The sequence below is a fragment of the Dasypus novemcinctus genome, chromosome 24, assembly GCF_030445035.2.
Source record: "Dasypus novemcinctus isolate mDasNov1 chromosome 24, mDasNov1.1.hap2, whole genome shotgun sequence".
In the NCBI taxonomy this organism is placed as follows: domain Eukaryota; kingdom Metazoa; phylum Chordata; class Mammalia; order Cingulata; family Dasypodidae; genus Dasypus; species Dasypus novemcinctus.
Window position 1 is genome coordinate 58,939,502 of NC_080696.1, and position 11,637 is coordinate 58,951,138.

At 38.4% G+C, this 11,637-nt stretch overlaps 1 long non-coding RNA gene across 2 annotated transcripts in view; it reads right to left on the reverse strand.

Annotated features, from left to right (window-relative positions):
• Positions 1–1,840, reverse strand: part of LOC131275855 (uncharacterized) — a 64,084-nt gene extending 62,244 nt beyond the window's left edge. For both annotated transcript variants that reach the window (XR_009183327.2, XR_009183328.1), the window contains exons 1-2: positions 1,721–1,840; positions 497–600 (exon numbers count right to left, since the gene is read on the reverse strand). This is a non-coding gene — a long non-coding RNA (uncharacterized lncRNA). The remainder of the gene's footprint in view (positions 1–496; positions 601–1,720) is intronic.
• Between the last annotated feature and the right edge of the window lie 9,797 nt (positions 1,841–11,637).

Here is an 11,637-nt window from a genome sequence, read left to right on the forward strand (position 1 = left end):
CACAGGTAGGGAGCCTTTGAGTTTTCTTTGAGAGGAAGGAGAAGGGAAAGAGTCAGTGTTTTCATGTTCCCTCTATCACTGTAGGGTAGGGAAGCAGGTATGACTAGGGGAACAATTTTTCCTATAGCTGAAATTCACTTCTTGCCTCCTTAGACTTAGAGATTCTTCAAAGCAAATAGTTAATGACAACAACAAAAAATGGTGGAAGGGACCCAAATGCTCTTACTAAATATAAAAGTTTCAGCCTTAGGCTGTGATCCAGTATCAGCACTAGACACTAGGGCTATGATAATGAGCCTTATTTTGCACTCACCCATGTTACCCATCTGTTGGCTGTTCGCACAACTGGAGCAAGAGAGCAGGCAGACTTTCTTATTCAAAGCATGACCTGTTTGCCATTCCTCATTTAGGATTTAATGTGCAGTTTATGGAAATTTCCCCAGTAGAAAATGATAAGGAAGACTAAATGAGAGCAGCTCCCGGAGACCAAACTTACTTAGAGCAAGCAGAGGAAGGAGCTGGTGAACAGGTTCAATCTGAATGCAGCCTCTTCATACCTATCCTTAAGAATGTTATGATGCACCTTGTCTCACACCAGGGCTGGGAAAATAAAATAGAATAGAATAAGAGCTTTTCTGAGAACAAATTAATTTTCTTAATGCAACTGAAGTCTGACACAAAAAATGTGTGGGTTAGCTCAGTTTCCTTTTTCTTCACATGGCCTCAATCTTACTTGCATTGTGAGATAGACAAAGCCTCTCAAACACATGTCCTGGGGAATATTTTTATGAAGTCTGGTGGAATTCTGATTTCCTTCTAATATCTCTTGATCACTCACTATAAACCCCTGTGTCTATGTTCCTCTCTGCCTATTAGGCTACTCTTTGAAAGCAAGGACTTGTTAATTTTAGTATCCATAATATCTAGCATGCCATCTCACACTGAGAAGATAAAAACAATATTTAAAGTAAGAATGGTAGGAAGGTTTAATAGGGATTCTTTAGTCCATAGCCTTTAGACTATGTTTTAGCCCATAGTCTATGATCTATTTGACTATGTCCAGTCACCTGGAATCATGTGCACGTGATTGGTATCTTGTATGCAAATCCTATGGCTCTCATAGAAGCCACATTGTGGCCATCAAGTAAGTATGTGAGTGTGTCATCAGGAGGTGGGTGGGAGCAGGGGCCGAGCTTCCCATCATAACCATAAAGTGGCCAAAGCATTCTGAACCTCCAAGTGTTATTCAACTGATAGATGCTAGTGCCATGGCTAGAACCAACCTGAAGACCATGATGACCCTTAAGTTTGAATACTTGGAGTAAGGTTAAGGCTATCTCAGGACAGGTTTTCTCCACCTGTCAGCCATTGAGAAAAATTAAGGATTTGACACACTAGTTTTTAAGGGGCTTAGATATTTTTTGTGCCAATTGCATCATCCACCAAGATTGAAAGCAAGATATACATGGATGATGAGTGGTGGGACTAGGGCTTGGCCTGATCCATAACTACTGGTTAGCATTCTGGTACAAGGTCGTTAAAGTTTTCCTGCAATTTCCGTGCACAGCCCCTATATACAAGGTGTGTGATGGCTGTATCTTCTCAGAGATATTGTATGGTGAAGTCTCCCATCTATGTAATTTCCTTAGGCAAAATATTTTATTTAACAGTGTTCCATCATAAGAATGGTTTCTTTTGAATGATCTTTGCCTTCAGGTACCTTTTCTCCTTCTAGGCTCTTCTTTCTGCAGTAGTGGAGGAGTTTGAAGCCAAACTGCTGCTGCCAATGCTAACTTTTACCGCATGCAGGAGAATCTCAGGCTTTAGCATCTTACAGCATTCTAAGTTAGAGAAAGGAAAATAAACACTGGGGTGTTGGATAAAGAGATGCCTTGGAACTAAGTAAAGGAAGAAGAGATGTCTTTTGAAATGTCTCTTTTGAATGGAGATACTCTCCATTGAGGAGGAAGGTTTATTTTTGTCTTTTCCTTTGTGACCTCTTCATCTCTCTCCCATCTTTTAAAGATTACATAGTGCTCCCATAAGTATTCAACAAATATGTATCAAGTATCTACTGTGTATTTTTATCCTACTCTCCCACTTCTCCTTAGGAAGTATAACTCATCCTGTTCCCAATACTTTTTACATGAAGGGATATTATTTCCTCTTCTTCCTTCATCTCATATGATTTGTCTAGGGGAGGAGAGACACTATTCTGTACTACAAATAATAATAATAATAATAATAATTAGAGGAAGAAGAAGAAAAGAGAAAACAAAGAAATAAGAAAGTATGAAGAAATAAATTCTCAGCTATTTTCTACATCTAATCTGTATTTTTCATAGCCTGGATAGTGTTCATCCATCCATCCATCCTTCTATCTTTACAATAAAAGTTGTTATCAAATGTGTACTGTGAACACACATTGCACAAAAGGATGATGGTACAAACAATGACCTACTCATGTTAGCTTGTATTTTGGTGGTTAAAAACATACTTCAAATATGTATACATTAAACAAGGTGATTCAAGCTGGTTCCTTTCTCATCCCAGGAAAAGAATTCCCCTCTTCAAAGATTTATTCTTGTTTAAATCTGTAGTCATTCATTTGATCCTTTCTAGAGAATTCTCTCTTTTTTCCCTAAGCATAAGATGGAACCAAAATTAAAAACAAATAAACAAGCCCAAATCTCATTTGTACTAGAAGGGACCAAGTAACTAAGTTTTGGTCATCACAGTATGAGTCAAGTGATGTGTGTAACCTACTGGATATTGGAGTATTCTCCTCCGACTAACTGGAGTATGGGCACAGTGGTACATCATTTTGGACTATGTACATGAGGAAAAAACCCTATGCATGACAGAAGAGGAAAATAAAAGCAGCCTGGCTCTCTGTATCATCTCTGGATTGCTTTCTCCAGGATGACTACATGTGGGGAAATAAATAGTTTTCTAGTATAAGAAGTTTCAGTCACTGTTATTTTGGAACTCCATTGTGCATCTGAACTTATTACTGTTTCAGTTTCTTAGCTGCTAAAACAAATGCCATGCAATGGGTTGACTTAATAACAGGAAGTTATTGGCTGATGGTTTCAGAGATTGGAATATTTGCTTCCTTCTGGGGTTGGAATATCCTGGTTTACTGACAATCCTTGGGGTTCCTTGGCTTTTCTTCCACATGGCAATGCACATAGTGTTTTCTTCTTTCTCTTCTGGGTTCTGTTGACTTCAGCTTTGGCTGCTCCCCACAGCTTATTTTTCTGTGTCCTTCTCTACAAGGTCTTGGGTAATAGGATTCAGACACATCCTGCTTGAGTTCAGCCACACTTTAATTGAAATAACCTCATCAAATGGTCCTATTTACAATGGGTTCACACTCACAGGAATGGATTAAGATTAAAAATATTTTTTTCTGTGGTACATAACTCCAAGCCACCACACCTACATAACTTATATACTCCTGTCCTGGACAATACCACCTCATGAAGCTCTTTTCCATGTTCATGAAATTATGGAGAAGACCTTAGAATCACTAGTTCATGGTTCTCAGTGATTGGTTTGTCTATTTGGACAAAAAGTTTATTTGGAAATTGTCTATTTGGAATCACTTGCTCTATAATAATTATGAAGAGTAAATTTTATCTCAATCCCCAAATCCACCTAGACTTTGATCTATATAATTTCTTGCAAACTCCACAAGCACAGGTAACCTATCTGTTTATGCTGTTATTCTCCCACACAGCAATAAGCAATGATATGTGGAACAGCTGTGATCACCAAAAGCATTTCTAGAGACATTTTTAAGGGTATCCTAGAAGTATCAACCAGGGAAAAAGTCAGTTTGCAGTACACAAACTTGCTAAATCTAAAAGGTTGGAAGTTTTCTATTTTTGATTTTTCTCTCTCATTCTCAACATTAAACCCATTAGTAAGTCCTCTTGGATATTCCCCAAATATATTCTGAATCACCTCTTCTCTCCCTCTATCTTACTACCACTCTAGTTCAAGCCACTACCATCTCTATCATGGACAGCTACATTTAAGTCTTCAGTGATCCACCAGCTTCCTTATTCTTTCCCTCTACAGTCCTTTTCTACAAAGCTGTAAGAATAGTGTAATGGTCATTTAAATTTGGTTATGTAACCTTCCTGCTTAAAACTCTCCATTGTCTTTTCATTACACTTGGGACATATCTCAAACCTTCTTTCCATGACCTATAAGGCGTGTATGATTTAGCTCCTCCCTACTTCTTAATTGTATCCCATACCATTTACTCTTTAGATCATTCTGTGCCAACATACTGGGTGCTTTACCCTTCCTTGGATTTTTCAAGTTCATAGCCATCTCACAGACTTTGAATTTGCTGCAGTTTTCTCTCATTTTAATGACTCTCCCTTAGGTCATCGCATGGCTCCCTCCTCAGCCTTCAGATCTCCGTTCTTCCAAGAGACCTTCACTGACTGCTGGTTCTAAAGTGACCTCACAATGCCACCCATAACTTATACTCTGATTTACTTTCTTCTGAGCAATTATATTGATAATTTGTTTGCTTGTTGTCTGTTTTTCCTGATGAGAATATGATGTCTTTGACAGCAAAGTCATGCCCATCTTATTACTATTGATACCCTCAGTGTCAAGAAGAGGTCCCACAATAGAGTAGATGCTCAGTAAGTATGTGTTGAATTTTTAAATGAAATAATCATTTACATTAATAAGAGAACATTAACCTGAGATACTTAGATACTCTTGATCCTTGGCCCTGAGGGAATCTCCCTGTCTTACTTGTTGGCTAATAAAAAACTATAACACCAAACAAACAAACAAACAAAACCAACTGAACAAAAAAATCAAGCAACAAAAAAGTGAAGCAAATGGACAACTGTGTTTTAGCCACCTCTAATGTAAATCAAAAAGCAAGCAACAAATGACTCAACAAATAAATAAATACCGAATGTCATTAGCCACTGATTTAATCTAATTTGACTACTGTTTGCTTGTCTTGTTACATCCTCAACTCTGTCAGTCAGCACTAGCTTTTCTCCAGTGACCCATTCAGCTGTCTTCCACCTAGAGTAATGCTCTCCCCAGACTTCTACCACTACAGGCTCTTAGTAGAAATATTTGTGACACGCAGAGCAACAATTAGTGCCATTTGTCTCCCAACAGAAAGAAGAACAGCTGTCTTCTCAGGAGGGCCCCCAACATCTCCAAGATGATTTCTTTGTTCCTCTCTGGAGATGGGAATGCAATCTCTCACACACAATAGAAACAGTGCTGGTAAAGTCTTTTCTTGTCAGCCTCACAAACTGCCTCATTATTTGGTGGCTTGCAAACATGGTTTGAAGTCTCTGCTCCTGCCAAACTGCAGTCTTCAAATGCTGAGGCCGCATGATTGAAAACACCAGATTACAAGCAAAAGGGGACAAAACGTTGTTTATAGCTCTTGCTCATCCACTAAAGCTCCCAGCTAGAAACAGCTCTCTGTTTGAGGGAGAGTTAATTACTTCCACAGATGAAAAACATATTTTGGTGAAAATCTGGGGAAGATTTGGGGAAGGTGGGGAGAGCATGGCTTACAGGCCTTGGGAAGGCATGGGGGTGATAACTAGCTGTTATTCATCAAACCAGGGAGGTCCCTGTTTGACAACAGTTAATGTTGGGGGCACTAACATGTAGCTGTTTCTCTCAAGTAAGATGAGATCAGTTATGCCATTGCAGAAACAAACGTCTCCATGTTGGGTTTGACTATTATCGGTTCTTGTATCATATTTGATGTTAAGGCCCCATTTTACCTGACCTCTTAGAAAACTGGATCACACAAGCATTGGAATAGGAGGTGTCAAGATTCAGGTTGAATACCAAAAGGACATCAGGACTTTAGTTGATTTACTGAAATCTTTTTTATCTTTGATTGCTTTCAACACCAAGCTCTTCTTGAATTAAAGTTTCAGGTAAGAAGAAACAGGAATGAATTCCTCTACTTTTTCTTCTCTTTCTCAATATCCAACACACATACAAAGATTCATTCACTTATCTAAAAATATGAACTGAATTCTTTCTGTGCACCAATTATATGTTAGGTGATGGTTAGGCAAATGGTCCAAAGCAATTCAATGGCATGGTTCCAGTTATCGACAACCTTATATTTTTACAGGAGAAACAGGGACACATAAGATAATAACAATAGTGGGATGTGACCAGTCCTATAAAATAGATAAATATTTAGGGCTAGGAAGCCCAGATGTTGGAGAGATTTGCTACACCCTTAGCTTTGAAGCATACTTAACCAAGATGGAAACCACAGAAGATAAGTAGGATAAGATTACCAGCTCTAGGTTGGAAATGGAGGAATTGTACCCACTCCCGAAAAGGAAATATCGTTAGACATTAAGTTCTGAGAATAGGGAGAAGGGCAGATTATTTGAAGGATATCAGGACATTTATAGGCTTTTTTCCTGAGAAAATAATGCACAGCAAACACACAAATTTTGAATAATCCCAAGGAGTTCAGAGAGGACCCTCAAGCAGCTACAGGTTAATAATCTAGGAAAACGATAGTATGAATTCCCTTTGCTCCCGTTCACCTTTACAGTAATAGTTCTCAAAATTAAGTCTTTCAACTGGCTGCATTAGAAACACCTGAGATGTTTGCTTACAATGCAAATTCCTGAGGTCCCACCTCAGGACTATTAAAAAAGAAGGCTTTCACGTGGGGCCAAGGACTCTAAATTTTATTTAAACAACCACAGGATGCGACTCTAGTGCATGCACATCTTTTAAAGGGTGCACATGCCATAAACCCTAGGGGCATCATCCATTTATTGGCCTTGCCTTTGAAACCAGGGATGGTGCACACTGCATCTGAGAGGTCTAAAGAACTGCACTCATAGAAATATCACCTAGTTGGATAGTTGGAAGACCTTGCTCCCCCCTTTCCTTCACATTCCATATAGTGAAGCTCAGCTTCACAGCAAGTGGTGTTTATGCCAACCTAGATCCTGTGTGTTTATCTTGTCAGCCCAAGAAGATTGCAAATCCCTTGGGCAGTTGGGTCCTAACTTCTCAACTTGTATCCCTCAGGTTGCTGGGCACATGGTAGTATTTAATAAGTATTTATTGGATATGGGATCAGCATTCTTTCTTTTTTTCCTTTAGCACAGCTGGTCGGCCCAGCTGTCATTCCATCAGGATCCAAATGGTGTTTATTTGGCTTTTTTGCATTTTGTTCTAGTCTTCTTTTGTACACTCTTGTGCCTACATCATCTGGTCTATTTTATTAAGAAATGTTTTGTTAGGTTTATCCCCGGCTTTGCTGCTCCCTTCCCAGCCTCCCCATGGTTCTTTCAGAGGAAGCCCTTTGTGTTGAGCAAACAGACTGTAATCTGCACATCTCCCTCCAAGCTCCAACAGGGCTGCCAGGTGAGCATCCTGACCCCGGCCGGGAACAGCTGTTCAAGGGGTCCAGAGCAGCGGGCAGTGACTGTGTGTGCAGCTCTCTTGTCTGATGGGCCGTGGGTCCAGCACACTTGGGGAGGAAGCTGCAAGCGCCAATGTTTGCCTCACCAGCCCCAAGTCCTAAAAGCAGCTGCCTGCTGGTTGATGATAACTTACATAATGATACCGGGTGTTCAGAAGCTGCCAGGCATGATTGCAACCCTGCGAGCTCCCCTACGAAAGCCCTTGCTGGCTGGCCAAATCCTTATCTTCCAGCATGCAGGCAACAAAGGCTGCAAGAGCCAGAACCAAGCTGATCCAAAGATGCCCATTACTACCCCAACGATTTTAACACACAGAGCCTTGTGCTTTCCACTGGCAGATTTACAGAGGAAGATATTCACAGGGGCTCAACGCAGACATGGCGACTATGTGTTGGAATATTGGGATAGGATGTATTAGCATTTTTGTGTTTTGTGGCTAAAACTGGAGTCTGCTATGGATCCAATAAAATTGGCTTCCAGAGAACATTTCTTAAGTTGATTTCCTTTTCTAGTGAGGCTAGATTTTAATTTAAGCAAATCACAACACTTATGTTCATTTCCTCCCCATAGAATTTGGTCCCGTGGCATGAAAAAACTATATTGCCTTTTAAATTGAGGCCTGCCAAAACTGTCGAAATTGTCAATGTAAAAATGGAAGGTTAGTAATATGCAATCTTTCTCATTAATATCCCTAAGATCTCTCTATTTCATCCATTTTCATTGCTACTGATTTAACCAAACCCTTTACCACTTCTGTTGTGGTTCACTTCAATGGATCTTAAATTTCTGCCTTTCCAACCATTTTAACCAACTGTAATTGAGTCTTCACACTGTGGAGCGATTTCCTAAAATCATAACAGATTAGGTTATCCTTCTCACAAACTCTTGTTGGTTGCTCTTGAGGAAAATTTTCAAATTTTGGCATAGAATCAGGGTCCATGATAACTCCTCCATTTCTCTCCAAATGCAGATAAACCTACTCGACAGTGCCTACAAGCTTCACTGTGGTTGGGCTGCAGTTTATATCTCTCTGCACCAGGGAGCATTTCCTTCTTTACCTCTTACTTCCTGCTCTACCTTCCCTTGGCCTGCCTTTTGTATTGGTAGGCCATTAAATTTGTCACAATGAGTCCTGCAGAATGTTGGTCATGAAATATGTTAAATGGAGATCTTAAAAAAAAAATTGTTGGGTCAAAGAAATTTAAGATATTGGTGGAGATTATTAAAGCACACTATCACCCTAGAGTCTCTGAGAAGTCCTATTATAAAAAATAGGTTTGCTTGTTTAACCATCAATTTCCCAAGCTTAGCTGACCTCAGAATATATTTGGAAGCACGCCTCCGTTAACATATTTTGTGGGCCAACAATCTGGAAAATTCACTTAAGTTCTTTGCATTTTGGTTCTTCTTTTGCCCTCTATCACACTTTCATTTTTCTTTGTGTAGAATTCTTCTGCTTTTCTTATAGCATATAGCCCTCATACTTAGAACAGTGCTGCACAACTTACCATCTCTGTGATCCCAAGCAAGGAACTGAACATTTTCATATTAGTCAATCTTCATTTGACTGTAATTTATAAGAACCATGTTCAGATTTGTTTACGCCAAAGGAAAAGATATTATAGTTCAAATAATTGGGGGGAAAAAAGGGTGGATAATATCCTTGGTTATAATGCAGTGATTCTCAACCAGGAACAATTTTGCATTCAGAAGACATTTGGCAATGTCTGGAGACATTTTTCCTGTCACACCTGGGGAAGGGCTACTCATATCTAGTGGTTAGAAGTCAGGAATGCTGTTAAACATTCTGTAGCACACAGGACAGCCTCCACAATAAAGAATCATTCAGCACAAAATCTCAATAGTGCCAAGGTTAAGACACTGGGGTTTAACTGGATCCAAACAGTCAAAATCATTAGGAATTCCTTAGTGATCATCTCCCATTTCTATTGTCAAACCTTGCTTTTGTCTCTTGCCCATATAACAGGGAAGCTGGCCACATCAGATTGACTTGTTTCCAGTGAATGGTCCAACATGGATAATCTTTCCCACCAGATCCAGTTGGAAAAATACAAGGGAATCAATTTAATTGGTTCAAGTTTGGTCATGTGTTCATTACCAAATCACTCCTTTGGATGTTAGAATGATCCTGATGTAGACCATGTCCCTATCTTTAGGAAGATGGCATGAGAGCTGTGGAGACAGCTTTTGTATTAGACAAAAGCAACAGTTACCACATTTTCTTGGAATCTTTCCTTATTTTAAAATAGAAATGATAATTCATCTAATAAAATATCATTGTGAGTCTTTTTGTTACTGCATGAAAGGAGGCTAGCAGCATGTTTGACACATAGGATACATTTCACAAATGACAGATATTATGATTGGTAGATATTTGATGATTTGGCTGATTAAAAGACAGGTAAGAAAGTAATATAGTCAAACTCAGATGGAACAAAAAGATCAGTGTTATCTGGAATCCAGAAATTAAAATAGAAAAAAAAATTCTTTAACCTTTGGTTTTGGTTTCCATTTTCAAATATCAGCAATTGGATTTTTAAATCCATTTGCTTCCATGAGTATGCTACAAGTTGATTGAAACATATCTGGTACCTGCAATCTCAGGAGTTGATTTAAAGAAGTAAAATATACACAGTTTGAAATGTTTGGTGTCAAGGCAGCATTCGAATTCTCAAACCAATTAAGTATAATTATTGAATGAGCAGTAATACATTTCTTCAACAATGTGAAGGTTGAATTAAAATTCATTTTCAAATTAAAAGGTAACACCTACTAACTGTCAATCAGTCAAATGTTTATTTGAGGATCTGGTTGGAAAAAAATAGGGATTAGAAATATTAGCTTGAATCAAGCCTTTATAATGTGTTGAACATTACACTTGGATTATGTGGTGCTTTTAAAATTAGTACTGTGATACTAAGTGAATTAAGCTAGACACAAAAGGACAAATATTGCATGGTCTCATTAATATGAAATAAATACAAATAATAAACACATGGAATTAAAACCTAGAGTATAGGTTATAAGGAGATAAGAGGGTGGTTGAGAAGAACTGTGAATGCTTAATGTATGTCGAAGTTTTAATTAAATTATAAAAATGTGGAGATGGGTAGAGTTGATAGTAACACATTATAGTGAGTAACAACCGGTTTAAAAATGGGATTATGACTGAAAAAGGTAGTCTGGGGAAGTGAATGCCAATAGAAAGAAAGCTAAAGAATAATCTAGGGACTGAATAACACAGTGAACCCAGAGGTGGTTGAGAATTGTGGTTACGGGTACAAATGCAAGAGAGTCCTTATGTTACCTAGAGCAGATGTATATCACTATTGCAGGGTGATGGGACTATGGAGAAACATGGGAAAACTATACTTGGTGTAACCTATAGACTGTGGTTAACGGCAATACTATAATATTCTTGCATTAATGCCAAGCTATACTGTGTTGATAATGGAGGTATAAGGAAAAAGCGGGCCAAATGTATGCTATGGACCATGATTGGTGGTAATAGTTCTGATGATATTATCTTATAATCTATAACAAATGTTCCACCAGGGTGTGGAATTGTATGGGAAATCTACACATCTGTATGATTGCTTTGCAAGTTTACAATATCTGTAACAAAAATACATTAAAAAAATAGTATGGGTTGGGGGGAAAATACACCAAATGTAAGATAAGGAATATAGTTGGTAGTAATATTTTGACTATGCTCTTGCATAGTTTGTAACAAATGTTTCACAACAATGCAAAGAGTTGGTGGAGGGGTGATGTAAGAGACCCCTGTGTGATGTTATGTATGTTTATTTTGTAAGTTCACAATTTTTACTATACACTTATTGTTTATGTGTGTTCATGTATGAATGATATACTTCAATAAAAAAAAAAGAGTACTGTGACAGACCTAAAACCTACTTTTCTGAAACATATTAACGAAGTCCAGCAAAGGATTTAAGCATCTGTGAATGGGACTTAATCCACAGACTTGGAACCCTAGAAACATCCCATTTATTGTTGGGTGTCTGTTAATGAATCTCATGGTTCTCCCTAACTATATTAAAAATACATAATGATGCCTTCTGTTTGACACCAGCTTTAGAGGGAAGCAACCAAAAGTAAACAAGTTGATAAGCACCCT